The 27,898-nt window shown below is 45.7% G+C and overlaps 1 protein-coding gene across 8 annotated transcripts in view; it reads right to left on the reverse strand.

Annotated features, from left to right (window-relative positions):
• The window catches only part of ZNF469 (zinc finger protein 469), a 276,095-nt gene that overhangs the window by 51,156 nt on the left and 197,041 nt on the right, over positions 1 to 27,898 (reverse strand). For all 8 annotated transcript variants that reach the window (XM_083513406.1, XM_083513409.1, XM_083513404.1 and 5 more), the window contains one exon: positions 20,223 to 20,369. The gene's annotated coding sequence lies outside the window, so the exon portion shown is untranslated. The remainder of the gene's footprint in view (positions 1 to 20,222; positions 20,370 to 27,898) is intronic.

Consider the following 27,898-nt stretch of genomic DNA (forward strand, 5'->3'; position numbering starts at 1 on the left):
AAGACCTGACCAGCAACTGACAGAGAAACGCTAACGTACAATCAGAATCTAACTCGCTCCTTGCAAAAATACCCGCTAAGAGAAATGCTGCAATGTTTTTTAGCACTGAATCACAAAAGGACATGACCTTCAGGGAATTACAGATCTATGACAATAAAAGTGAGTTTTGTATCACCTATTCAAAAAGAAAAAAGAAAAGGATTTTTCAAAAAGACAGGATGCCATTGGTATATATTGCACTTATTACTGGGCTTCATCAAGGGTTGCTGGACCACTGCAGACATCCCCTGCTGGCCACAGTTAGGCACTGCAAGTTGGCTCAGATGACATACATACATACATCAGGCTCTTGCCCTTGCAGTCAGGTGGATGCAGCAAAGAAAAACCCAAATGACCAGTGCACCTTCCCTAAAAGGAAAGACAAAAGAACATTCAGGGCTTTGGAGCTTCCCCTCCAAAAAGTGTGATGGAGTGAGTCGGAAATAGTACAGAGACATAAAAGTATTCATCCGGGAGGGTGGGGGAGATGGAAAGGAAGAGGCCTCTCCTACTATGAGGCAGAAGGAGATGGCTGTTTCATGCATAGGGAAGGGGAGACATTTGATTCACTTCACATTTAAAGGAGGACCTTCATAATTCAAACTTTCTGACACAATGCGCCAACTGAAACACAGCCCTTTTTCAAAATTTCACACTTCTCTGAAGTGCCATTCTACAGCAAAGTAATGCATACAAAAATGGATAAGAAAATAACATACAAAAGTGGCTTACTTTTGGTGACATTGCTTTACAAAATGTGTTTGTTAGGCACAATTGCATATAAAAATGTGCATACAGTGTTAGGAGAATTTTGGTTTCTCTCAGTTTCTCATTTTGCCAATCTTAAGTTTAGTTCTCCAAATCCCCATAGCAGTTTGTGTTTTTGTGTTGTTTTTTTTTAAAAAACCCATTGTGAAAATTCATTAAATCTTAGCGTGCATTTTTCCTAATACAGTGGTACCTCGGGTTAAGTACTTAATTCGTTCCGGAGGGCCGTTCTCAACCTGAAACTGTTCTTAACCTGAAGCACCACTTTAGCTAATGGGACCTCCTGCTGCCGCCGCACTGCTGGAGCACAATTTTTGTTCTCATCCTGAAGCAAAGTTCTTAACCCGAGGTACTATTTCTGGGTTAGCGGAGTCTGTAACCTGAAGCGTATGTAACCTGAAGTGTATGTAACCCAAGGTACCACTGTATATACATTTAATGGACTTCTGCAATTTAATTCTGGGAATATATACAGTTTAATGCAGATATTACTTGGCTGCAGAACTGCATTGCCAAATCTGGAGAAGCGCAAAATTCCAGGAATGACTGTATTTTGGTTCATGTATTGTTGCGGAAAGTGCACATGTGGTTGGCTTCACCTTTAAATGTGAACTGAATCAAATCTCTCCCTCACCCTTATCCTAGACCAATCAAAATTACAAAGTTTCCCTGCCCCAAAGCTACACATTCTGCCCACATGCCTTGCACGCTGGCACCAGGAGTTTGGTTTTCAAGCGATGGCAAACCTGGTCATTGTAGCAGCTGCCTTCTTCCACCCCAAGATGCCTGCCTTGCTGTTTTGATCATCAAGCTACTGTCTTCTCCTCCAGCTCCGCAGCCCCCCATCAGCACACTGTCTTAATCAGAGGCTACAGCAGAGCAGATGTTTAATCCATTCCATCTGGGCATCCTGCCTCAGCCTGTGGGCTTGCAAAGGGGGACCTTTGGAGAGTGAGAGAGAAAGTGTGAGAGGATGACGATGACAGATACAGGCCAGGGCGTCACCCCTTCAGTATGGCGGGTGGGGAGAAGCAGTTGTTTGTGCACGTCAAAATGGCACGGTGAGTTTTCCTGTGCCCAGCTCTTCCTTGATTCCTCCTACACTCACATGGCCCCAATGGCAGAACTGCTTTTTTCATCAGCACATTCTGAGGTTAACACCTGAAATTCAGCCAGCTGCGTGGCCCTCTGTCCTGTGGGTGGAACTCAGAAGTACTGATGTTTGATTCCTGCATTGTGGGGTTAGACTAGATGACTGTTGGTGTCCCTCTTCACCCTATAATTATATGATTCTATGATTAGAGCTTACCACCGAAAATGCTGCTCTTTTTTCTGCAGCCTACTTCACTATAGAAAGCCCTCTGTGTAAAGGAGTCCTGTATTTGAAGAGGACTGTGATCCAAGTCTGGTTTAGAAATCCCTAAGAAGACAGACCATCAGAGGCTGAAGTTGCACATCAACAGTTAGCGACACCTGGCCAGCAGACTGAGCTGGCAGAGCCGGTCACCCAGTCCCAGAATAACCTCAATAACCTCAAGTACAGTGAGATGTCCTGTATTCCTATTTAAACTATAGTCGTTATTTCTAAATTTGCCTCTGTACATCTGCACTCTCTCTCTCTCTCTCTCTCTCTCTCTCTCTCTCTCTCTCACACACACACACACACACACACACACTTTTTATGCAAATCTGTGCCCTCTTTTCTTTGGGGGGGGGGGTTGATACCTTTCCACTTTCCTAGCAATGCATAAGTGGTCATCCTAGCTGATTGATGTTGAGCTTCTGCATGTGAAAACAGATGTGCAGACACTGTGACAGTTCACAAATGAACAATGGGGCGTACTTCTGTAACACCTACCAATTCTATTACCCAGGAGCAGGACCCAAGCCCTGTACCCCAATATTACATAACAACAGAGGCTATGTTCTAACGTCTGCTTGCTGTATTCATTTATTCTGCAGTTACCCTGCCCTCCTCTAATTTAAACACCAAGGGGACTTTCATTTTTTTGCTTAAAGATGCCACAACGTAAAAAGGCTACTGCCTCCAGTATGTTAGCACTCAGTTCAAAATATGCCTCAGTGGCAGCTGTGTCTCTAATATTAGGGAGCATATTACATGGTCTTACATGTGGACTAGGGGAAAGATTACACTGCTAAGACCCCTGGGAGGAAATGAGGTCCTGAAGAATAGCAACTTGCACTAGCAGCAAGCAGCATGAAAACGGGGTCTCTGTTCTTGTTAAAAGGAGGCAGATGGATCCACTAGATTTCCCTCTCAAACAGATTACAGACCTGAGTCAGATGTGTTTCTAGAGTGGGTACAGAGCTGGTTCTGAGCTAGTCCACAAATATACGGATGGTGGGTATAGTACACTTCTGAATAGCCACTACACTAACCGTGCAGGACTGGAGACTTCCGGCATGCCAAGGGAGACCTTTTTGCCCCTAGGTCCTCCACTAATCCACGCTCAGTTCTGCACATACCAGACACACAACTTGCTCAAGGTGTTGCAGCCCGGAATCTTAAGGTAATGATATACACAACTGCACCAAGGTCCTTTTTGTGTGGTGTTTACAGATGCATGGTTTTACACATGCACAGTTGTGCACAGTGATCGAACAACAAAGGAAAAAGCAAGAACAACGTGATTCTGTGCTGCTTTACTAAAGTGCAGGATACAGTGGACGCTTGGGTTGCAAATGTGATCTGTGTGGGATGCACATTCGAAACCCACAACGGCGTGTCTGTGCACACGTGGGTTGCGATTTGGCGCTTCTGCGCACACACAAAGCACAATTTAGCGCTTCTGCGCTTGCGCGACCACCAAAACCTGGAAGTAACCCATTCCAGGACTTCCGGGTTTCAGTGGTCTGTAACCCGAAAAAATGCAACCTGAAGTGTCTGTAACCCGAGGTATGACTGTAGTGTGTACATATTCATAAAACACCACACAAAATATAATTCTTATACAATCGTATGCTCAATCCCATTGAGACTGTTTGTCTCTTTCTCTCTCTTTGCAGTTTTTATTAATGTATCAGTAATACAGCAGAGAACAAATATGTCCACGAACAGAGAGCTGTGCACTCTACAATTCATGAAAAGAAATCCTCCTAGTTACTTCATGAGTACAGGGAACACAAGGCAGAGCAAACCTTTGAGACAATGGAAATTGAAAAAAGGAAATAATCTCATCTGTTTTGTACCAAATCAGGACAACTTAGGACAACTGGTTCAGTAACTGCCTGCCCTGACTGGCAGCATCTCTCCCAGGATTTCAGCCCTGCCTGGAGATGCTGGAGATTGATCTGGGGACCATTTGCATGCAAAGCAGATATTCAGCCACTGACCTATGGCCCTTCCTCCTAAGCTACAGCCCTCCCACTGCCATGCATTATGTGATCATCTCCTTTGCAGATCCTGCCTGGACTTTTCTAGGAATTTAGGAGATGCCGCCTTATACCCAAGTCAGACCAATGGTCCATGAAGCACAGAATTGCTTGCAATGAAGACCAGTGGCAGCAACTCTCCAGGGTTCAGAGAGGGATGTTACCTGATTGACAGGACTGAACCTGGGATCTTCTCCATGTAAGGCAGTGAACTATGGCCCTTCCCCATTGATGCACAAGCTATACCATCAGATACAAGTCATCAAATGCTGAGAACCCTAGTGATGGGAAGCCAGGCGATGCACCCACATGCCCAGACCAGCCCTTTAAGAGTCATCTGCACCCCCAGGAGATCCGGCTTGTTCTTGCTCTTGTTTGGAAAGCTTCTGGCTGCAAGGGGCATAGGTAGCTCATTCGTCCATGTTGTCAACATCTCAGATGGAAAAGCCATCCGCCGAGAGCCCAGGATGAGATTCTAATTACTATTCAACATACTAGCCTACATAAGTACAGCATAGCCTTCCAAGAAAAGCAGACGGCAGGCTGGGAGAGCTGTTCCCAGACTTAAATGCAGTCTCCCTCTTCCTCGGGAGCCAAGCTCCACTGAGGGCAGATAGCAATTTGCCGGTGTTGGTTTTGAAGGCCCTTATTCAAAGCCAGAAGTATTCACTTCTGTTGGTAACCTGCCCCACCCTGGACATGAGAGAGAGTGTGTCCAACAGCACTCCTTTTTCCTTTAAGGAACTTAGCAGCAAGGCATGCATAGGTGCTCCTCCTCACACTTTTCTCCCAGACCTCAAGATGAGAGGTCACCTTGGATCTGCCCTCTGAGAACAAAGGAGCAAGCATTGGTGCCTTTGCCTTCTCTAGATCAGTTAGGTGAGAACTAGGAACCTTTTTCTATACAAGTTATGTACTTCCTATAATAGACTACTCTGTAGCTTTCCTACTCAACAAGCACCTCTCTGTGTGTGGCTGCAAAAGGTAAAGTCAGAGCCAGATTCACAAGCTGCACATCAAAGGGCTGCAATAGGTTAGTTGGCTTAGTTTCAATTGATGGCACCCCATCAGCCACCGCCACCATATGTTTCCATGGCATGGAAATGACAAAATCAGTACATTTGTAGAATTTTCTTTATATGTGGGATGGGGCACCTAAACATTAACTTTCTAAGCTTTAGGTTACAGAAAAAGAAAGACTGTGACACAGCCCCCTTCCAGACTGGTTGTATTAAAACGCCATGTGAAAGAACTCATCTTCCCTCACCCCCTCCTCATCTCCCTGCAACTCATTTAGCACTTGGCAATGGGTGGAAGCTATTTTTAAAAAGGTATGCAACTCTCTCCGAAAACCCAACTTTGAAGTACAGTTCAAGGCTTTGTTGCTGCTAAAAAAGAAAAAAAGGAGGATTTTGTTTAGGGGGGAGCACAAATATGAGTGATTTATTGGTCTGCAGTCAACTAGCTCAGGGTCAGCTGGCAAGGGTGGATCTGAGCAGGCTTCTTTCCCCATTAGAGGACTGCTGGCTTCCCTTCGCTGCTGAAAAGGTGAATCAAGTACTGTGCTACCTTATATCCCATGGCCCTTGGAGGGATTTCCTCAAGGCCCAAGTGAGAGACCCCCAGAACAACACAACCTAATCTGTCACCAAGTAATATAGAGGAGGGGAGGGGAAGGCAGAGGTGTGCAACTCTGAAACTTTTTTTGTAAAGTGCTATCTCCCAGTGTCACACTAATTGACCGACACCTCTTCCAGTCCCCTGGCAAATGAATGAGGTGATGGTAAGGCTTTCACTTTTTACTAGGTACTATTCATGACAGATTAGCACAGAGGAAGTCAGGGAAGGAGCCAAACAACCAAGCAGGGGGTGGCTACTTCTTTCCTTTTCTTTGATGGGGTTCCTACCCCATGCTAGCAGTTGAAATGGAAACACTTCTTTGCAAAATTGTTCACATTTCTAATTAAAAGCTACAGATTGGATTTCAACTGGCAGAAGATCTTTGCTTAAAACGTGGTGAGTTTTGTACCCTGACTCTATGCAATCAGAAGTTACAGCCAAAGCAGTTTACTATGCACGGGATTGCAGCCATGCTGATCCTAAAAAACTGGGGATTATATGTACTGATGCTCTTTAAGGATTGCATGGATGTGTGTAATAATGGAGCAACACAGCTGGTAGAGTTTTTGGACGCTCCTTTGGAGTGTGTTGCTATGGAGCTGTCATGATGAGCTTCTGCACTTCAAAATCTACCACTACATCTTTGACAAAATATGCTTTTAAACCTGCACATGAGTCAGAAGGGTGCTCATTAAATAGGACAGGTTGACAGGCTGGCAATTAAATGCCTGTTGACCCCTGGGGGTGTGACAAAGGAAGATGCTATTGCTATTTGCAATGGAGAGGGGGGCTTAATAAATCTGCCACTCAAAAACAGCTGGAAGAAAACACTCCTTTTCCAAAGGGACATTTTACCATTGCCCTAATTCCCTCCACCAAAAAATAAAAAAACCTTTAATGACACAATGCTTTTTCAATCTGCAGAAAACCAACAGAGGTCATATCAGTGGGATATCTGGGAGTCAGGAAAAAGGCAGAATCTCAACCAAAGCTTTCAGACTTCTGCAAGAAACATCAGGAAAGATATAGGATAGATATGGATTGCGGCTAACACCATGTATACATTACTTTCTAAGCCAGTGGTGGGAATGCTTGATGCAGAATGAAAGGGAGAATATGTATACAGTCTTAGAGCCAAATTACATGTGGCCTTAATTGTGCAGAGTTTTGCCCTTGAAAGCTAGGTTATTCTCTCTCTCTCTCTCTCTCTCTCTCTCTCTCTCTCTCTCTCTCACACACACACACACACACACACACACACACACACAGCATATCAGTCCTCATTGTAGAGGTTGGGGAATTTACGGTAACTCTTTGCCCTCTGTTGAGGTCACTTCAGAATCCAGGTAGAGCCCCTCTCACTACATCACTACAGTTTGCATTGCAAAGCAAGCTTTCCTCTCACAAAGGATGGAGCAGACTCTGTTCTCTGTTGCCGCTGAGATTGCGGGTTCTGCCCTGAGCAACGGGTTGGTCAAGATGACCTCCAAAGCCCGCTTCAACTTTTATGGCTCGGCGATTCATTTGTAAAATGTTGGAAGGCCTGATAGAGCCTGCAGAGTTCAATAAGGGAAAAATCTTACCAAACATTCCCAGAAGACCTCCAGTGTTGTAGGACCCAAATGGTTTGGGTGGGTGGAGAGATGAGAATCAGACTGAGATGCTCATGAACACCAGCCCAGTTCTTCAGTCCAAGAGGAAGTTGGAAGAAGGAGGCTGTTTTGTTTCACTATCCCCCACCCCCACCCGTACCGACACAAGAAAATTCCTTTGTTTCATTTATGATAACAAAGATGCAAAATCTGTATCAGATTTCCCAGGAAGTCACTATTAAGGGAGGGGGCGTAAAACCCCGGAGAGCATCATTAAAAACGCCAAACCCCATCTTGCAATATGACTCATCATCCTCAACCATTTAGAGCCAAAGCGATTTGCAGCTCTGAAGGACAGGAAAACGAGATAATGAAGAATTGTTTGGAACTCAGCTCATTTGAGGGAAGGTTCTTCCGCTGAAACCTCCACTGGGTCATTGTGTGCTAGGGCCCAGAGACCACACGGCCTCTATGCTGCGTCCTACACAGACCCATTAAAACACTGTAATGGAATGGTTGGCAAAGGGACATAGGAAGCTGCCTTATATAGATCAAACCATTGGACCATCTAGCCCAGGGGTCTGCAACCCGCGGCTCCGGAGCCGCATGTGGCTCTTTTACACCTTTGCCGCGGCTCCGGGGCGGATACTAGCGAGGGGAGGAGGCGCATTGTGCGCCCCGACACTCCCCACTGTGGCGGGTGCTGTACTGGCTGTGACGTCGCATGGGGGCGGTGCGTGCGTTAGTCACGCACCGCCCCGACGTCACCTTCCCGCCCGCTGTCAGATTGCGGCTCCGGAGATATATTTGTTTTAAATGTCGCAATGGTTTTTCGGCTCCCAGTTTTTTTTTCCCTTCAGAAACGGGTCCAAGTGGCTCTTTTTGTCTTAAAGGTTGCAGACCCCTGATCTAGCCTAATATTGTCTACACTGACTGGCATCGGCTCTTCAGGGTTTCAAATGTGGGTCTCTCTCTGGAGATGCTGGGGACTGAATCCGGAACCTTCTGAATGTAAAGCCAAATGCTCTACAACTGGAAGTACCCCAGAACCGTGTTTTAAACAGCGGGTGGGGGAAAGGTGGCGGAAGGTCTTTGTGAAATCTACAAACTCCAACCCCTGACTTTTCAAGGTGTTAGAAAAATTGTGAGCCCTTGTTGCACTCTCAAAACAGTAGGTATTGGGGGATCAGTCAGGCACTGACTGAACTTGGGTGTATCTGGAATTCTGAGTTGGCAACCTGAGAAAAGAAATTAATGCAGACAGGTGCAAGAACACAGGAAGACATGGTGTGGCGCTGGGCAGTGGGAGTGCAGTGGGAGTGCAGTGGGAAGCCTGGAATAGAGGTAGCAGGCACATCATGTTCCCCAAAGCCTTCTAAACCACTAGCAGAAAGAGGGCATTGCATTCTGCACTCAGAATTCTGTACCAAAAAGTTGAACTCTGCAATCTGCATACATGTATGAAAAATATACAATTGGACTAACTTTTCTTAATTTGATGTTTTATCTTTAAACCAGGGCTGACTCACCCATGAGGCAAGGTGAGGCAACCACTCTAAGTAGCAGCGTCCACAGGGGCAGCAGATCCCAATGTCAATCTTTCTTTCTTCCTCACCCTTGTTCCTGATGTAGATTTTCCCTGACTCCATCCTTCCCTGGTGGGGAGAGGAACACCATTTTGGGGTCTGCCTCAGGTGCCAAAATGTGTTGGGCTGGCCCTGCTTTAAACCATCACAGTCAAGGGCTTCCTGAGAAGTCAGTTTGTGAAGTGAACTTTGTGCAGCCATGAATTGCTAGATCTCTTTTCAACAGCACAGATGAGCTCCTTGCAAAGAGCAATATGCTAATATTTCATTTTGCAAACCAGCTTCCAGGAACTTTCCTTCAAGAGCTTTGCTGGAGGAATCTGCATTGACTGCACGGTAGATGACAAATGAAACTGATTAGAACCGATCCAAGTACCCTGTTCACAAACTCCAGAGAAGGTCTACCTAACGCCTGCTTCATACCTTCATTGGATGATTCCTGTGCTTACAAAGGTGGGTTATGCCTAGTCACCTCCCTACACACTTTTGAAAAATGACAAGCGAAAAAGGTAATGTTGGAAGCAGCTATTAAGGCGGCTGGTATCGCACAATCAGGCTTCTGCTGTCTGGCAATAAGTGACCTTCATGGGAGATTACAGAGAACAGTTTTGCACTGCAATCTCATTCTACAAATATTCAGCACAATACAGGAAGAGGGGGAAAGGGAGTTATAGACCACAGCTCAGTGTGACAGAGCACCTGTTTTGCATGCAAGAGGTCCCAGGTTCAATCCCTGCCTAGTGTCTCAAGTTACAAGGCTCTTGAGTAGCAACCCTGCCAGTCAGAGGAGAAATATCTAGTCTAGATAAGAAAACAAGGAGAGCCCTGCAGCTAGATCAGGACAAGGCCTATCTAGTCAACCATCCTGTTCTCACAGTGGCCAACCAGATGCCCCAGGGAGAAGCTTGCAAGCAGGACTTGAGCACAACACTTGTGAATACCAGCAACTAGTAATCAAAGGCGTCCAGTCTCCAACAATGGAACATACCCATCATGGCTGGTAGTCATTGCTAGCCTTACCCTCCATGAATAATCCCCTTTTAAAGCCTTCCTAGTTGGGGGCCAACAGTACATTTTGTGGGAGGGAATTCCCTAGTTTAACTATGTGCTATGTGAAGAGGTATACAGACAAATATATGGCCTCTTCCTGTGTTCCTGGCTGGTGGGATTTGGGTTGCCTGAATCAGAAGCTGCTAGTCAGCAACCCAAGACAAATGAAGCCCATATATTGAGTTCATGGCAGGACAAAGGAGGTGGCTGGTTGCTGAACGAGTGGTCTGTTTTCTACAGTCTGCAGATTTTTATTGGGTGTCTCTTAGGTCTTGTTTGAGAAAAGAAATGCACAAGGAAGGCATTTTTGCTTTCCCCCACCCTGCTTGCTTTCACTTCTCATTCATGTTACTTATAAGTCTCCAAATCAATGGAATGGTAGAGGTGTGTCCTGCCTGGACCTCTCCTGCAACTGAAAAGCAGGCAGCTGCCCCTTCAGCACCACCAAGGAAGCAGCCACCAGGCTCACTGCACTAGGCTGAAGGGCAAAAAGAAGACAACAATTAGAATAACAATTGGTGAGAATCACAAGTGAGGAGAGAGTTATTGCACTCAGTTCCTGCTTGGGGGCTTCACTTTAGGTTAGTGGTTCCCAATTAGCTTATTACTGAGGACCCCCAGTTTTTTCAACAGCTAAGCCACAGGCTCCCCTACTTTTGAAAATTTTGTTAACTCTTAGGGAATTACCTCTGCAAAGCATTTTGTTTGAACAAAATGTGGGGTAGCCCCTAATAAGCAAAGGATTTTAGGTATAATAAAAAACAGACTAGGGTTGAGTGATATCTTGTTTTCAACATTGTGATATATCAGCAGCTAAACATCACAATATTCCGATATATCACAATATCTGAAATTGGAGATCAGGCATGGGGATGAAGAAGCCATAGAGATCGAGCGGGTGAGGTCCGTGCAGATTAGGCATGGGGATGAGGGAATGAGCAGTCAGAAAGCCATGATGAGTAGTAGCCTTTGAGAAACTTATTAGCCAAGTTGGCGGCCATTACTGCCTCCTGCAGAAAGCAAGTTTCACAGTTTAAGTATGCACTGCATGAAGGAAGGATTTTCTCTTCTCTGTCCAACGTTCAGCTTCATTGAATGTCTGGGAAATGTTGGAGGGTATTCTCAACTCTGTCCCTGCCATTGCACTTGTGCTGTTTCTGGCCCTGTTGCTGCAACTGCACCCTTGCTTGCAGCTACACTGGCCTCACAATGCAGCGGTGAAGGCACAGCCGTAGCATGGAGGGCAAGGGTGCAATGGTGGCAACGGTAGTGGTGTGGGCAAAGCCACAGTGGGGCTGGCAGTCAGTGCTGGATTTATGTATAGGCTAAGTAGGCTGAAGCCTATGGCCTCTAAATCTAGGGGGCCTTGCCAGCCTGCCCACTTCCCAGTGCCTCAGTCTCCCCTCTCCCAAAATTGTAAACCCAAGACTTCATGCAAGGGCAGGGCAACTCAGGCCCAGCAACTATGAGACTCAGGGCTAGCCAGTGAGGCCCAATTTGAAGCAGTGGGGCACAACTTGATTTTTTTTTTTTGTAGGGCCCCAGTTCACAGCCAAAGTCTGCAAAATCTTATATAAAATTCATCTAGATTGCCCTGCTGCGGGGACCCCTTAGGAGCGGCATGCGGGGCCCAATTTGGCCCAATTGCTCCAATTGCCTTAAGGTCAGCCCTGAGGAGACTTGCAGGGGGTGGACTGACAAGCCCTGCACCTTCTAGGTCCCTGGTGTCACTATTCAGAGTAGAGACTCAAGGACTTGTTATGGGGGGAGGGAAGGGAGGCACTTATTGGAAATCAGTTTTGTCACCCCCCCCAAACCCTGAGACAATGAGCCCAGCCACCTTTTATTCACAGTCACATAAGCACTACACTACAGCATGGCCATATCCCTGTACATTCAACTGCTGAAATATACATCCAATATGTAGCAATGGAGATTTATTAATGAACACTGTGTTTTATGAATGGACTCTGTATTTCGTGAATTACCTAAGAGCCACCAATAGGGAGCTCTAGAATCTGACCAATTGGGTGCTACGAAAACAATTGGGTGCCACAAAACAGTGATCCCTATTGCTGAAAGCAGGTAACCAGCAGGGGATGCTTCAGCTCAGCCTTTGCACTGTTGACTGAACACCCTCTGCTGTGCAGATAATAGAGAAAGCTGGTAAATAGTATCCCTTCTGGCATCCTGGCTGATGTAAACCAGAAGCCCAGAATAGCAGCAAATAAAATCCGCTCACACGTCAGCGATTGATAAGACTTGTCAACCAGTTCTTCCTAGGTGTTCCTAAATTATAAAGCTCCAAAATACAGGCCAAAAGAGAGCAGGTCTGGGAAGAGTGAGGCATACAATGGGCACCACCAGTGAAAAGGCCCTGCTCCATGTAGCTCCTGCCCTGTTATTTGATAGGGGGCCCACTTGCCCTCCTTCTTGACATGGAATGCTCTCTATTGGAGTCTCCAGGTCCAGTACAAAGACCATAAGAAGGGAGAGCAGGGACCCTGAAGTTTCCAACAGCTGTTAGGCAAGCAAGCAAGCAAGCAAGCACACAGGTCACCTTTGTCACAGCCAGGACGCCTATGTCCTGGCCAGGCCTGCACCCAATCTTGTTTTTGTACAATCTTGTTTGTCCTCAGTAACCAAAATTATATTATCAACATATACAAACAGAAAAGTTGTTTTCCTTCATTTGCAAGGAATCGTACAAAACAAAGTGGCACTAATAAAGAAAAGTTCCAGGGTGGCAACAGAAAGCAAACTAAAAATGCTTTTGCAGTTCATCAAAACTATCCAGCAATATCAAGTTATAGAAAAACTGGTGCTATTAGCAGTAATCCTTCTAGCTGGTTAATTGCAAGTGTGTTGCAGGTAGAAATACTGTTTGTAATGAAGTGAGAGCAGTAGTTTACTTGCTCGAATTAACAAATAGGAAAGTTTTGAGAATTTAAATTCTAGATTAAAACTGATTACTTAATTGAGAAGAGGATTGTAACAGACCAAAGCACTTGTCAGGAGAGCTATGAGATTCAGGTGAAGGTCAGATGCCTTGTCAATCTCAGCAGGTATATAACAGGAAAACCCGGCCTGTGGCCTGCCCAGTTTAAGGTTTACAAAGTTTAGTTATTGCAAAAGTTTTTCAGTGTTAATTTTATGCATTTTTAAAAAATCACAGTGTTATTTAGCAATAATGTCTTATGTTCTTTAAAGGAGAAATTGTGAATTGCGGAATTTTAAATACCCGTCATCATCCTCATAGAGGCCAACCAGGTGCCCCAATGGGAAGCCTACAAGCTGCACCTGAGCGCTACAGCAACTCTCTCCTCCTGCAGTTTCCAGCAACTGGTATTCAGAAGCATGCTGCCTCCAACAGTGGAGGCAGGTCACAGCCACCAGGGTCAGTAGCCATTGGTTGCCTTATCCTCCTTTAAGTTGTCTAAAAGCCATCGAAAGCCATTTATGCGCTGTACTTCCGTTCAGAGAAGGGGCACTTCATTGGGATGTAGGTCGTTGCTTTATACCACTGGTCCATCTATCTCAGTATTGTCAGGGTTTTAGGCTTGAAGTATTCCAGACAGGAATCTTTCCCAGTTCTACCTGGAGCTGCCAGGGATTGAACTCGAGACCTTCTGCATGCAAGCCAGGTGTCTACCACTGAGCCATACCCTTCTCCATCTCAGTAGTGATGTGGGGGTGGAGCAAAGCTGCCCTCCCAACACCAGCTTGCTGCTACTTCCTTGGAGGTGGTTGCATGGCAGGATTGCTGCTGGGTAATCCAGTATTCCTGCTGGTGCAACCATGTGGCCTTGGTTTCTCTGCTGCCCCACCCCATCCAGGTAAGTAGCAGCAATGACAGTGTCAGGAGGGTGGCTCTGAATGTGCTGCTGCTACTGGGCCATCAAGCTGACTGTCAGCTTGCATCTTCTTGCTCCAACATTGCCCATTCTTGGTAGGGAGATGTTTTAATAAACATGGAAGGGCACAGTCCACTGGAAGTTCTCTGTATGAGTCTGTGAAATAATAAACTTTGCCTAGCAACAGAGGGAAGCAGCCTTATACAGAATGAGACTACTGGTCCATCTAGCCCAGTACTGTCTACAGGGTCTGGCAGCAGCTCTCCAGGGGTTCAGGCTTGTCCTCAGCATCATCAGCATCATCCTTTTTAATTTGTATACCGTCTTTCTATCTTACAATACTCAAGGCGGTTTACAAGCTGAAGAAACAAAAAATGTACATCTTATAACAATCTAATGCAATACAAAAATGTGATAATAAAGAATAACTTTAAAATAGGCAACCTACATCAAAAAAGTAACATTCAACAATCATTAGAATAGTATAAAATAATAATATCAACATATAAAAGTTAAACAGAAATCCACTCAACAGTTACAATAAATAATATCTAAACTATAATCAATAAAACGGCAAGCCTCAGTACATAAAATAATACAATACACATTGAGAAGCAGAGACTACAGGGCAGAGCAAGGCAGGTGGAAAGAGGCCTTCCCTGATGGAGTCTCTCCCCTCACAGTTCTTCCTCCAGGACCAGCTCCCTTATGAGGACTCGAGGGCCGGAGGGTGGGGCAAGGCAGGTGGAAAGAGGCCTTGCTTGATGGAGTCTCTCCCCTCCTACATGGAGATGGCAGGAATTGAATCTGGGACCTTTTGCATGCAAAGCAGGTGCTCTACCACTAAGCAACAGTCCTGACCTAACAAAAAGTTTAAACACATCAGCCCTATAATAATGAAAGCAGGGGAAATATCAGATGTATATTGTGTCCATCCACCTCAGCATTTTCTACACTGACTGGCAGCAGCTCTCCAGGACTTCAGGCAGGGTTCCTTCCCAGCCCTCCCTAGAGATGCCAAGACTTGAACCTGAGACGTTCTGCATGTAAAGCAGGCACTCTGCCATTGAGCCATGGCCCTTCCCTTCCCCCCCTTTCCCTTTTAAAAGCAAAAAAGCAACCAGTTTTAGCAAGTTTGTATTTCTCCATTATTGCATTATTGGTAGGGTTTTGCTCTGAAAGGCAGCATATAAATTCTGAAATAAACAAATGAATAAAAATGTCTGATCCTTTGCTAGATCAGGCCTAACCATGGCGAAATTCAGTTCCAAGTGTTCGCTGCCAAATCCTCAAGCATGTTGCCAATTCTTCCTTTAAAAAGGTGGCGCACAGAGGCAGCCGAGCCTCGAAAGAGTTAAGCAGAAAGCCGAAGACTCGGATTTCTCCCACTAACACTCAGAAGTCCCCCCATCTAAGCAGAGCTGGCACTCGGAGAAAGTTTCACAAATCCAGAGGCTCAAAGGGCTGCCTTCCGTTTGTCAGGGGGAGGAAGGCAAATCCTAGTTAAGTGAGGAAACAGAACCCTTCCCTCTGCCTCATCCGCTGCCTCCGCCGAGCTGCCTGCTCAGTTTCCAGCAGCAGACATTATGAAAATAAAATGAAAATTAATTTTGGTCAACCCTCAAGTAATTTATGACACATTCCAGCTGGTGGGAACTTGGCTCTTGCCAGCAACGCACAAACCCTGGGTGCATGCCGCCGCCACGAAACACAACACCGCAAAAGCACACCTGATCTATGAGGGGCAAAGAGTCCACCCTTCTCTTTTTAAAAGAAGAAACAGGCCCAAATGGGCCTTTTGCAGTGAGCAGTTTCTGCCACTTCTCTTTTGGCCAGGAAAGGGGGAGGGGTTGGTAATCACAGAATCATGAAATTATAGAGCTGGAAGGGTCCTTAAAGTCATCAAGCCCAACCCTGCTCCTCAGCACAAGATTTGCAATGACAGCCTCACTGACACATGGCAGGCCAACATTTTCATCCTGTCCTTTATAGAGAGCTCCAGTCTGCAGACATAGCCCCTTGCCCCTTTTTTCCTCACAACAATCCTGTCAGGTGGGTTCAGCTTAACAGCTGGCCCAACGTCAGCCAGGCAGGTTTGTGGCTCAGTGAGGGTTTGTGCCCAGGTCTCCCCACTCCCGGCTTGACAATTCTAACTGCTAGGTCACACTGTCAAGCAAGGAGATAAAAACAGAGGGGAACCAGTAAGAGCAAAGTAAAAACATCTGGAATTTACAACACTGGGGAGGTGAGGGAGACAAAATAAACACAATTTAACTGACCATTTATCTCCTTCAGGGTCTTCTTATTGGTATGTTTAAGGCACAGATTGCTTGACCTGTGTTTAAACTGCTTTCTAGGGCCTCTGAATCGCAGTGTTCCCATCTACTCCTCGGCCCACATAAAAGGACAGATGCCAAGTGACTAGTCAGGAGGATCCCTCTGCCCCAGGATGCCTCCCCCATTCCCCGCCAGCCTGGTGGGAGGGAGGGAAGGATGATGAGTACTACAACAGTGGTTGAGCAAGACTTTCTTTCTTTCTTTCTTTCTTTCTTTCTTTCTTTCTTTCTTTCTTTCTTTCTTTCTGCTCTGTAGCTCACAATTCAAAAGATATCTGTAAAACCACACTTCTCAGCACTCTGCGGCAGCAAATGGAAAGTCACTTAAAGGGGGATCCCGTGTTAAAGTGGCAGGGCCCTGTTACCCTGGTCAAGAAGAAGTGCAGCAGCAGGGAACCACAGCAAGTTCACTGTTGCACAGTGTTGCAATGAGCAAAGGCAAAACAGGTTCATGGCGGCCCAGTGCCAAAGCCCCCTGTCTGCCTCTCTTCACTATCTTATCTCTCTGAGTGCTCCTCTAGATCCAGAGACGTCTGCAGGAGGAGACGGCTCACAGGATTATGAGCATCCACGCAGGGTCTGGAGGGAAGGTGTCTCCTTGGAAGCACTGCTTCACATTTCGCACTTATGGCATTTACATTCCAGCTTTTTCTTTCTCTCTCCAAAGGACTCATTGTGGTGTACATGTTTCTCCCCCTCCTCATTTTATCCCCATTTTATCATTTTATAGGAGTGGGGGATCTGAACTCTGGTCTCCCAGGTTCTAGTCTGACACTCTTAACCACTGCAGCATCCTGGCTCTACAATACACTGTACTACACACCTGGGTACATGCAGATGGTTGTCAAACATCCTCAGAACTTGACCCAGGAAGGTGCTTTCCAAACCACAGCCCTTAACAATGTCAAGCCAGCATTGGACCAATGCAGAAGTTCAACCCTGGATCATGTAAAGTAAGGAAGATGGTATCCCTGAGCATGTGAAGATCATATTTCCCACTTCCACCCCCCTGCAATCAAACTCCAGATATGTGTCCAACTTGAGAGAGGACAATCCTTGATCTGAAGGCCACTCCCATCCAACTTTGGTTTATAGGATAAAGACTCCTACGAAGGGAGAGCCCTGGGGGCAGGGAGGCAAAACTGGAAGTTGCCCATCAACAGGGAGCACCTGGAAAGTGGACTGAGCCAGCTTCTCATAGTCTTTCCCACCATGGTAAGATGTACAGCATTTCTTACTGAATTAGGGTAAGCATTTCTAAATCTACAGCCATACATTTAAGTTCATATACACCTTTTGGTTTTGGTTTTTGCAAGTCTGTGCCATATTTTCTCTTCATTTTGAGGATGCATTTCCATTGGGGGTGGTGATGCGTAAGTGGCCACCCTAACCTGGGATGCAATCACGGACTCAAACGTCTGTGGAAGGGAGTCAGTCAGTTCAAGGCCATTGGGGGCCTTGGGGGCATCTCCTGATTTAGGAATGAAGCACTATGAGGATCTAAAAGCCAGACCATGTACTGGAAGAGGATGGTGGGATAGATGTTCCTTCAGCAGTCCACTCATTGGTGCCCTTACACAGGCTGCTTCTACATGGGCTACCCAGTGGCCCACAAGACTCCCATCAAGTTTCAGAGACCACATTGCAGGCTGTGGCAATCAAAAGGTGGTTCTAGTGTTTGCATGGCATTGAGAGAGGTGCTCTTGGAAAGCTCTCCTTCCACATCAACCCATTCTCTGTTTTGCTTTTTTGCTATTTACTTTATTTTATTTGAGGTACAGAGGTTGGTACAGACATGGCCAGGTTATTCACAAGATCGAGTTTGATCTGGGTGAGACCAGCACAGTGGTTGAAATGCTGGACTAGGAATGGGGAGAGCCAAGGTCTCCTCACTTCCGCTATGAACTGATGTTTTAGCCTCACCTACCTTGCAGGGTTGTTGTGCAGGTAAAGGGAGGAAAGTGGCACAATCTGTCTCCTTTTGCTCCTTGGAAGGAAGGTGAGATAGAAACGTAATAAAGTGCAAAGGCACAGCTTTACAGTGCAATTCTAGATGTGCCTGACTACTCAGAACAGAAGTGAATCCCACTGAGTTCAAGGGAGCTTACCTCCGGCTAAGTGGGTATAAAAGGTGAATGGAAGAGACTAGTCATGCACAAAGCAATTTGTTCATTTGCCCCAATTGTTTGAATGAAAGAACAAGTTAGAGTGCAATCCTATACACTCTTCCCCAGAAGAAAGCTCTGTTCAACTCCATGGGGCTCACTTCTGAGCAGCCATATATAAGCTTGTACTGTCAATCTACCATTTGTACTGGTAGGTTTGTACACATTTGCAATGACAAGGGTGTATTTTATTGGCTTCTTCTAGAACTGTGAAAAACACAATGTGATGGAAACTCATTTCATTGTCACAGTGCTTAGTTCCTAAAAACCACCATAAACAAACAAGTGCTGGCATTCAAACAAGCTAACAGCTTGCTAATAAAAATAATCTCCCTCCAGCCCTAGGTTCATGGCAGCCAGCAGTCCCTGTCCACTTTCTGTACATGCTCAGAGGAATTCTCTTATTTAGCACTGTAAAGAAACATGCAGGAATCGTGCATCCTGGAACCTCTCTGCTGCCCCCAAACCACCTTCCAGCACTTTAAATGTATTTATGCGCTAAGATATTACACTGCACCTTAAGGTGTCACATAGCCAAGAAGTCACAAATGCCCAACCACAAAAAGAACAAAAGGGCACACAGAATTGCATAAAATATGTATATGCTTATAGGTATGTCTAGATGCAAATTTATAAAGAATTACTATGATTGAAATAGAAATACAATACATCTCACCAGGGTGGGCTGGGCTGGGAAGGCTGTGAGCAGGTGACCAGTTGAGTGCCTGTCTGCCACCCAGGTACAGTGAAGATGGGGAATGTCAAGACTCCCTCCTGCTCTCCCTTCTTGGGGTTCCTTATCTTCAAACTGGACTTGGACTGGACACAGCCCTTCCAATGAAAGATGCTTTGAGACAGAGGACTGTCTCTTGGCAGCTCTGCAAAGTAGGACCCTATCCCACCTGTGTGATCTAAGGTTACTGATGCATCTTCCCAGGCAAATTATGTGGTTCCTTAAACACAACCAGAAGCCACCAGGAAAAAGGGTTAAAAAGAGAGACACCCATAGAGAAAAAGAAGAGGAGGAACAGCTCAGATCAAAGGCAGCTTCTCTGCTCAGCAGATGATCAGATCTATCTTCACTTTTTATTTTTTACAGATGAATCCAAGAGATGGAAAGGGGGAGGGAGGAGAGGAAAGATGAGGTATTAACTCCTCACCTCCCAGCAACCTCACATCCTCAGAGCCACAGGGTGGGGGGAGGAGGGAGGGGTCTCTAAGCATCTCTGAGAACCCCCTTCCTGGTAGACCTCAGCAGCACAAGTCAAGCTCCTCTTGGTGCCATACTCAAGAGCCTGAGCTCCTCCAAGAACTCACACACTTCCATGGCAAGGGGGCAGATGGAAAGGCTGGTCTACTTTCTTGCAGAGGTCTGAGAGAGATGACACAAATAGCTGGAATATTTCAGGGGTGCGTGAGAGACGCATCCCCTGGCTCTGCTCTTTTAACTCCTGCAAAGTCTCCTTCCCTTTTTTTGCTGGGAGACTGAATGAAAAAGTTCAACAGACTGCACAGAGCAACTCATTTTCCCCCCTTCCTGCCAAAATACTGATGCAACTTTTTTTTATTGCAGAATGCAGAAAGAGAGAGACAGAGAGGAGGAGGATAATAACAACTGCACCACAATTTGTAAAAAAAATGCAATAAATGAATAACTCAGAGAGCAAAAGCTGGAAGATCTGAGGACAGAACCCCAAACCTCATATATTGGGGGGGGGATGAGCTGTAATTTCAGCCCCTACTGTACTCCTCTCTCTCACACACATACAACCACACAGAGCATTTCCACTGCACCAGAGACAAAGAGAAGGAGGCTTACCTCATTATAGAGTTGCAGAGTGCTGCAAGGCTGAGCCTTTGGAGGGACTGGCCTGGGAGGGGGAGGCTGGTAGCAGCTCTGGAAAGGCAAAGGCAGGCAGACGGGCAAATCCAGTGAGCGCCTTGCGCTGTGCAGTTGCTTAGTAATCTGCGGAGGAAAAGAGAAATGTTTCATGACTGACCACAGGCACGGAGGGAGCCTCTCCTTGCAGGCAGCGCACGCCTCCTCTCCACTGCACCAGCCAGTAGCAAACAGAAGTCAAGGCTCCAGGAGGAGAAGGAGGCAGCAGCAGCAGCAGCACCAGGCACAACCCAGAGAGAAAGAAGGCAGGCAGAGAGAGACAGAGAGTCCAGAAGTGGCAGGGCCAAGGTGTGTGGGAACATCTCACCCTTTGGGAAGGAATGGAAGTGAGGGATGGAAGGCCTCTGTCCAGTCTGGCTCTCACTGTTCCTCATTCTCTCTCCCGCCCCCCAGTTAAGTTATCCACACTTCAGCAGCAATTCACGAAGACCTTGCTTGCTTTGATTTTTGAAACCCTCTTGACAATTCATCAGCACTCAAGTGCAAATTTCTGAGAACTGCAGCTGGACTCAACTAGCCCAGCATCCTGTCCTCACCAGGTGCCTTAATAGGAAGCCCGGAAGCAGGACCCAAGCTCAACAGCAGCATTCTGCCTACTTGTGATTCCCAGCAACTGGGAACAAATCCCAATAAACACACAGCTTTCTTAATATGCATGTTTTTGTATGCTGTTTGGACTCAAGTACACATTTTGGCAAGCATCCCCCCCCCCATATAATGCATTTTTGCATGTTATTCTCACCCAAATAGGCATCTGTGTGCACATTTCCTCCTAATGCATGCATCTTTGGACACATACATTAGTTGGAGAACTCCAATGAGACATCAGGAGAAGGGGAAATTTCAAAGGATAGCCATTTCAGTTCAGGTCTTGGTTTGAGAAGTGCAAATCAGTACTAATCTAAAGTACAGCGAACAATACGTGTGCAGTTATGCCAAGCAGCTAGTCCTCAAAACAAACACAGCACAAACAACTCTATTTTGTGTGCACAATGAACATTGGTGGCCAACAAAGAATACGTCTGGTTAAAAAGCTTTCAGTGTTTTGAATAATCAAGTTGCCTCTGTAAGGATGCAATTTCACCTGTACTATAACTGTCCTAGCATGGAGGATTAATCAGGATTGCACCCCTCCCCCAGGGTTTGGGCACTGTTCCTCTCTTGGCTCAGTAAAGTAGTGTCCCAGTATCTGTTTTGTTTGTTTTTTAATCCAGGATTGAGCCCAGGAATATGAAATGCAATGATAAAGGAAAGTGTCTCTGGGCATATGCAGAATTCATTTCCCATCACTGACGAGTAAACACAGACAATTTCCCATAGACCCAGGATAAGGATGCTCATTTTCCAGGTCACAAGGCAGGTTTCACCTTTAGTGCTTCACGTTTTAAAAGGAGCAATCACCTCTTCTCAATTTACACCAAAATAAAGAAGGTGGGAGGGACAGACACAGGCTGGCCTCCTTTGAACAAACCACACAGTGTGTTTGCCTGGCTGAAACAAAACCCTGCTCTGGGTTTTCCACTGTGAAAAGCAGGAAGAATATTAGCAGACTGAAGGTACCCACTTCCTAGTGGAAGGAGAGATGCTGATCGTTTGAAACCCCCACATGGGGCAATACAAATCTCTATAGGATGCGATCAAATTCCTTCTCAGATGCTAGTTATTTATGTAGCCCCATAAATGCAGACAGTTATTTGCCATCTAATCTTGACAATCAAGTGGAATTTCAATAAAAGTCTTAGACAGGATAAAGAGCCCAGCCAACCAGCTCTTCCAAGGGGAAAGGCTTCCCCTCTGTGTCTATACGTTTATTACCAGAGATAACTGCAATATGATTTGGGGGAGGGTGACGAGGGCTTGGGTTTTGTTGTTTGTAATATCAGGGCTGGGATGACTTTTAGCTTTGTTTGTAATAAAACATGTGTGGTTTCTAATAGCTCACATTTATCTTCTAGTTTAGGCGGCCTCAGAAGCAACCAAACATTGCTGAGTTGTAGTGTCATCCCAACAGGCAACCAAGAAGCACACACATTGTGCAAACCCGTCTGTTAAAGGACCCTCACTTCTGACCACTCACTGATCTCTTCCCAAGCCAGCTATGCATTAACCCTGCACGTCTTGGCTCAAAGGCTTTTTCTCACTGGAAGCAGTCAGAGGAGGTAAACCAACTGTACTGCTTCAGACTGCTCTTTTATATCAAGAAATATCTCTAAGCGGAAGGAGAGGTCAGTACACCAGCTGCAGGCATTCCTGGATGACAGGGGCAGCTTGGCCTCAGGAACCCATGCTCAGATAACCTCATGGCTGCACTACTGCAATGCACTTTATGTGGGGCTACCCTTGAAGAAGGTTTGGAAGCTGCAGCTGGTGCAGAAAGCTGTGGCCAAGCTATGAAGTGGGGCAGCATGCTGGAATTGCATTTCACTTATTCTGAAAGCCCTGCACTGGCAGCCTGTGTGCTACTGAGCCAAGTTCAAGAAGTGCCTAATATACACTTCCGTCTCACCATTCTCTTCAGTATACAGAATTCTGTGTGTATGTATGTGTATGTATACACACACACACACACACACACAACTTCACACATAAACACACACTGCACATTGTTAAGACCGGCCAGTGGAACACTTTAATTGTTTAACAAAAAATATTTACATTTTACAGGCATGCTGGGGAGGGGAGAGAGAAGAAAAGCAAGGGGTCTAATCTTAAAACCTCTGTGGAATTTTTCCCAAATTAGGAGGTGCATTTTGACAACCAGTTCTTCTCCCGGTTGTCTGCCAAAGACATTTTTGGCCGCTGCTTCCACCATACACTGAAATGCAAATCTTGTGCATTACTTTTATTTATTACATTTATACCTTGCCTTTCCTCCAAGGAACCAAAGAACTTTTTATTACAATTGCATACATGACTCCCTGCTTCTCTATTTTATCTTCACAAGAGCCCTGTGAAGTAGGTTAGGCTGAGATGGTAGCAGCCCAAGGTCAGGCAATGAGCTTCACTGTGCCGGGGGGGGGGGGTTTGAACTTGGGTCTTGTCCATCCTAATCCAACATGCTAGGCACTGCTTTCCACTCCAGTCACTAAACCACCCTGACTCTAAAGGTCTCATGCAGTGTGCATGATGTGCACAGATGGACATGAGCATGACTTTTAAAGTAGACCATTGACTTGGCAATGCACACACTCCTGTCCTCAGCCCAGAGGTAAGAAGATCCACATTGAAGTGGGCTGGAGTCAAGCAGTGTTCACTTAGGGCTTCTCCAGATGGCCTGTTTGTTGATTTGCCTGCATAAAAAAGGTGGAGGCTAGGCTGTGTCCAGTCTTTATTGAGCTTTCATTCACCCCCTCCCTGCCTTTTTAAAAAAAATTGTATTGCCTGAAAATCAAAATAATGTATACAATGTATCCCAAATCACCAAATGCTGTCAATAAATTCAGCCTGAATGAATCTCACACTTTATATAGCTTGCCTAGATAGGAAGAAAGAAAAATAAATGAAAGAGAAATAAAATAATTAATGAAAGATAAAACTGACAAATAAGACTGCTAACATGTTATGTAGGTTTGAGACTGAATTTCAAATCATCACGAAGTAAACATCTATCCATGCCAATTTCCCATTTTGTTCATGGTATTTGCCGTAAATAATAATGGGCTATAAAACCCATAAGGTAATCGTAAATGCTTCAAGATGCTTATATTTGTATGCTATTAGTTAAAGAACTAGTCTTACGTTTTCTGGTTCAGAAAACTTGTAAAATTATTTGCTTTTAAAACCCATATATAATGGAGTTTGACTTCATTGCATCTTAACTTTATCCCTTGTTTCTTCTCCTTGCTAACAACCTTCCTGGTGCTTTCATTGAGCTTTTGTACTGGAATTTTTGTTGTTTGCAGGACAGTTATATGGCAACAAGCAGTCATCCTAATTTGCTTGACTAGCATTATACATATTTCTAGCCATCATTTGTCCCAGATTTGCAGTGCGTTTTCTTGTCACATTTTTAACCACAAATGATCCACTTTAATCCAGTTTAATCCCAGTTTAATCCATTTTAATTGTGCAACACTTAATTGTGGAATGCACTTGATTCCCTCCTGCTAAAGCCTGGAGGCCACAGTAATGGGCCCTCTCAATCTGGAAGGTATGAGGTGTGCAAACTGAGAATTCTGCCTTGGGCCTTTTGGGGATACTACAATGAAGGTACTGTTTGGGCAGGAGCTCTTGGCTGGTGTTGGGTCCCCTGCAAATGCCCAGCTTTGCCACCCTTGGGAGCGAACCCTGAGCAGATCAAAAGAAAACTGCTGGAGCAAGACTGTATGAGACCAGCGCATAGCACTGCCATCATGACTTTTGGAGAGGATGCCAAAGCTCACAGCAGATAGATGGTTTCCTCAATGGACACCCCAGTGCTGATGAGCAATGCAAGGTCTGTGGCAAAGCATGGGCTTCATTTATTCTAAAAGAAAACGTTTCTGAGCTTTCCCTATCAACTAGTCCTTGACCCTCCTAATTGGAGACCACAGTGCTTTTCCCCATTTGTGATTCCTAGCAACTGGTATTTAGAGGCTTCCTGCCTCCAACTGTGGAGGGAACATCAGAAGAATACCACAACTGGATCAGACCAAAGGCCTCTCTCTAGTCCAGCATTCTGTTCCCACAGCGGCCAACCAGATTTCTCTTGTGGGGAAGAGACAAGCAGGGACTGAGGGCAGTGGCTCCTTCCACTCAGGTGTCCCAACAACTGGTACCCAGAGGCACACTTCAAAGAAAGTGACTCAAATAGGACATGGAAACCCACAGGTAACCAATGCTGTCATTTCTGCAGGTGTAATGGGGCTTGGCTGACTTACACTAGTCCCTGGTTGGGTAGCAGCATCCTGCACCAGTTGAAATGTTTAAACCTTCATCCCTTGCGGGCAGCCCCACACAGAATGCATTATAGGAGTCTGATTTAGAAGTTCACAAGGCCTCCATTGTAGCCTTGCCAAACTGAGAGGTGGGAGCAACCGGGCAAACTCATCCCCCAGAAATCGCCAAGAAGGGTACCTACACATTTTGCTTCATAACTTTCTTTCTAGGAGGGCTTTCTATACTTTAAAACAAAGAAAAAGAAAGCTCAACACCTGTGCCATCTGCTAGTTCTGGATCTGGTTCATCAGTAGCCCCTGTATCTGCCTCTCAGAGGACCTGGCTACTCCAAGTCACAGTAGACTATACTGAGTTAAAAAGGGGAGCAGTCTGCCTTCCTACAACACAGCTTCATAACAAAAATAGGACCATCATATCAAGTTCTCAGCCAGGAGGACTTGGAAAGTTTGACCCAAGACCTGGTGTTTCTTCCTCTCCCCCCTTTCATCCCATACAACCACTGTTCTAAATGATACATTCCATTTTAAATCCACATTTAAGGAAAAAATAATATGCACAAAAGCAAAGCTAGAGCTGGATTAAATAAAAATAAAAATGTCTTGCTCTCTTTCCACCACCTGATAAGCAGCAGCCAGACTCCCTCCAATGGAGAGCCCTTTTGCACAGCCCTTGAGAGCAAATACAGCAACACCATCTCTTCCCAGCTTCTCATAGACATTCAATCTGGGAATCCTGTTAATGAAAGGAAAACAGTGCGAGGCTGAGGAGCAGAGGCCTGGGGTGTGGTAATTTAAGAAGGCCGGGCTGGCGGCATGAATGGAAGCTTTCACTGTGGTCCAGAGAAAGCCGGTGGCACACAAGCTTGTGGAATTCAAAGACTCCTGTACATCCAAACTGGGCAGCAGAATCCATTAACACTCCAGGAATAAGGAGACAGAACTTTCCTTTAATTAGCAGGCTCAGCCTCTCATGGGGGGGGGGGGCGCAGGCCACGCTCCTCTCAGCACCCGCAAGCAGACAGTGCTGTCATGGGAGATGAAAGGGTGCAGCACAGATATCTGTTGACAAGTTGACAAAAATGTTGACAAATTGGAAAGGAGTTGTATGGGGGGGGGCGGGACTATGAAAATGATTATTGAAGGCTGAGTCTAGGGGGGAAATGACAAAGGAAAAGGAGGAATTACTTTGCCCTGGAAGAAGGTTAAGGAGGAGGTGGATGCAGGACAGTTTTCAGATCTTTGGGAAAGACCCCAAGAAGACAATCTGCATGCATTGCCCACCTCTCTTCCACCAAAAATGCAACACTGGAAAGGTTGCATATGAATCATGCTTAGGGGTCAGTTTGCCTCCCCCCCCTTTATGTGTGCTTTGCTCCCTGTGAGGGAGTCCCTCGCCATTTCCCCCTGCTTCTTTTGTCAACAGCTGTCCTGCACATACAACTGTATTGGGCCCTTAGAAAGGAACTTGGGAAACTGCCTTATACTGAGCCAGGCCGCTTGTCAATTGAACTGAGTATTGTCTGCACTGACTGAAAGCAGCTCTCCAGGGTTTCAGGCAGTGGATAATCCAAGTCCAACCAGAGACTGAACCTGGGATGTTCTGGATGCAAGGCAGATGCTCTACTACTGAGCTACTATCTGTGGCATTTGTATGCCTCTTTCCACTGTTTGCAGTTCCTCTACTCCAGGGGTCAGCAAACTTTTTCAGCAGGGGGCAGGTCCACTGTCCCTCAGACCTTGTGGGAGGCTGCACTATATTTTGAAAGAAAAAAAAATGAACAAATTCCTATGCCCCACAAATAACCCAGAGATGCATTTTAAATAAAAGGACACATTCTACTCATGTAAAAACACGCTGATTCCCAGACTGTCCGCAGACCAGATTTAGAAGCCATTTGGGCCGGATATGGCCCCCGGGCCCAAGTTTGCCTATCCATGCTCTACTCTTTATGTCTGTGTCACAGCACTCCTTACAACAGCTTTGTGAAGTTGACTGGCATTATTATACCCATCTAGAGATGTTGAGGCCAAGGTGAGACTCCAGGCAGGGGACTTGCCAGATCACAGCTCATGTACAACCCTATCTGCTTAAGGAAGACCTTTCTACTTATTAAAGAGATGCACAATGCTGTAGTGGCTAGGGCATCAGACTAGAATTGGGGAGACCCATTCAAATCTGCACTCAGCCAAATTATGTTCTCTGTGTGACCTTGGTCACTTTTTAACCTACCTCACAGGATTGCTGTGAGGACAGAAATTGGTAGGAGGGGTGAAGTGTCTCAGAGGATGTTGTCCTGAGTGTCTCAGAGGAAAGGCAAAATGGAAATGCAACGTTCTGTCAAATACCATCAGTACCACCCACTATTGCCACATATCAAGATACATCCAGACATGGAATATTGAGGTTGATCAGCATATGTTTGGGAATCACTAGAATTTCCAGAAAATATTAGGTGAATATCCATCTTATGAATTTGCAATTGGTGAATCAGAGAAGCCTTTCAGGGAGCAATTCCATTTCAGCAGTCCACACAGATGTCTCCAGCCTGTCTATTTCAAGCAGAGTCATTCCTCCTTCCATTGGAATGAATGAGGAAAAATCAGAGCTGTATGTGACTGTCTGAACATTTAAAGTTCCCTTATGATATACTTATGTAAGGATGGTCCTATCAAGAGACAGAGTGAGGCAGCCATCTCATGCAGCAGGGACAGAGAGGC

Source organism: Podarcis liolepis, assembly GCF_965112155.1.
Source record: "Podarcis liolepis genome assembly, chromosome: 7".
In the NCBI taxonomy this organism is placed as follows: Eukaryota; Metazoa; Chordata; class Lepidosauria; order Squamata; family Lacertidae; genus Podarcis; species Podarcis liolepis.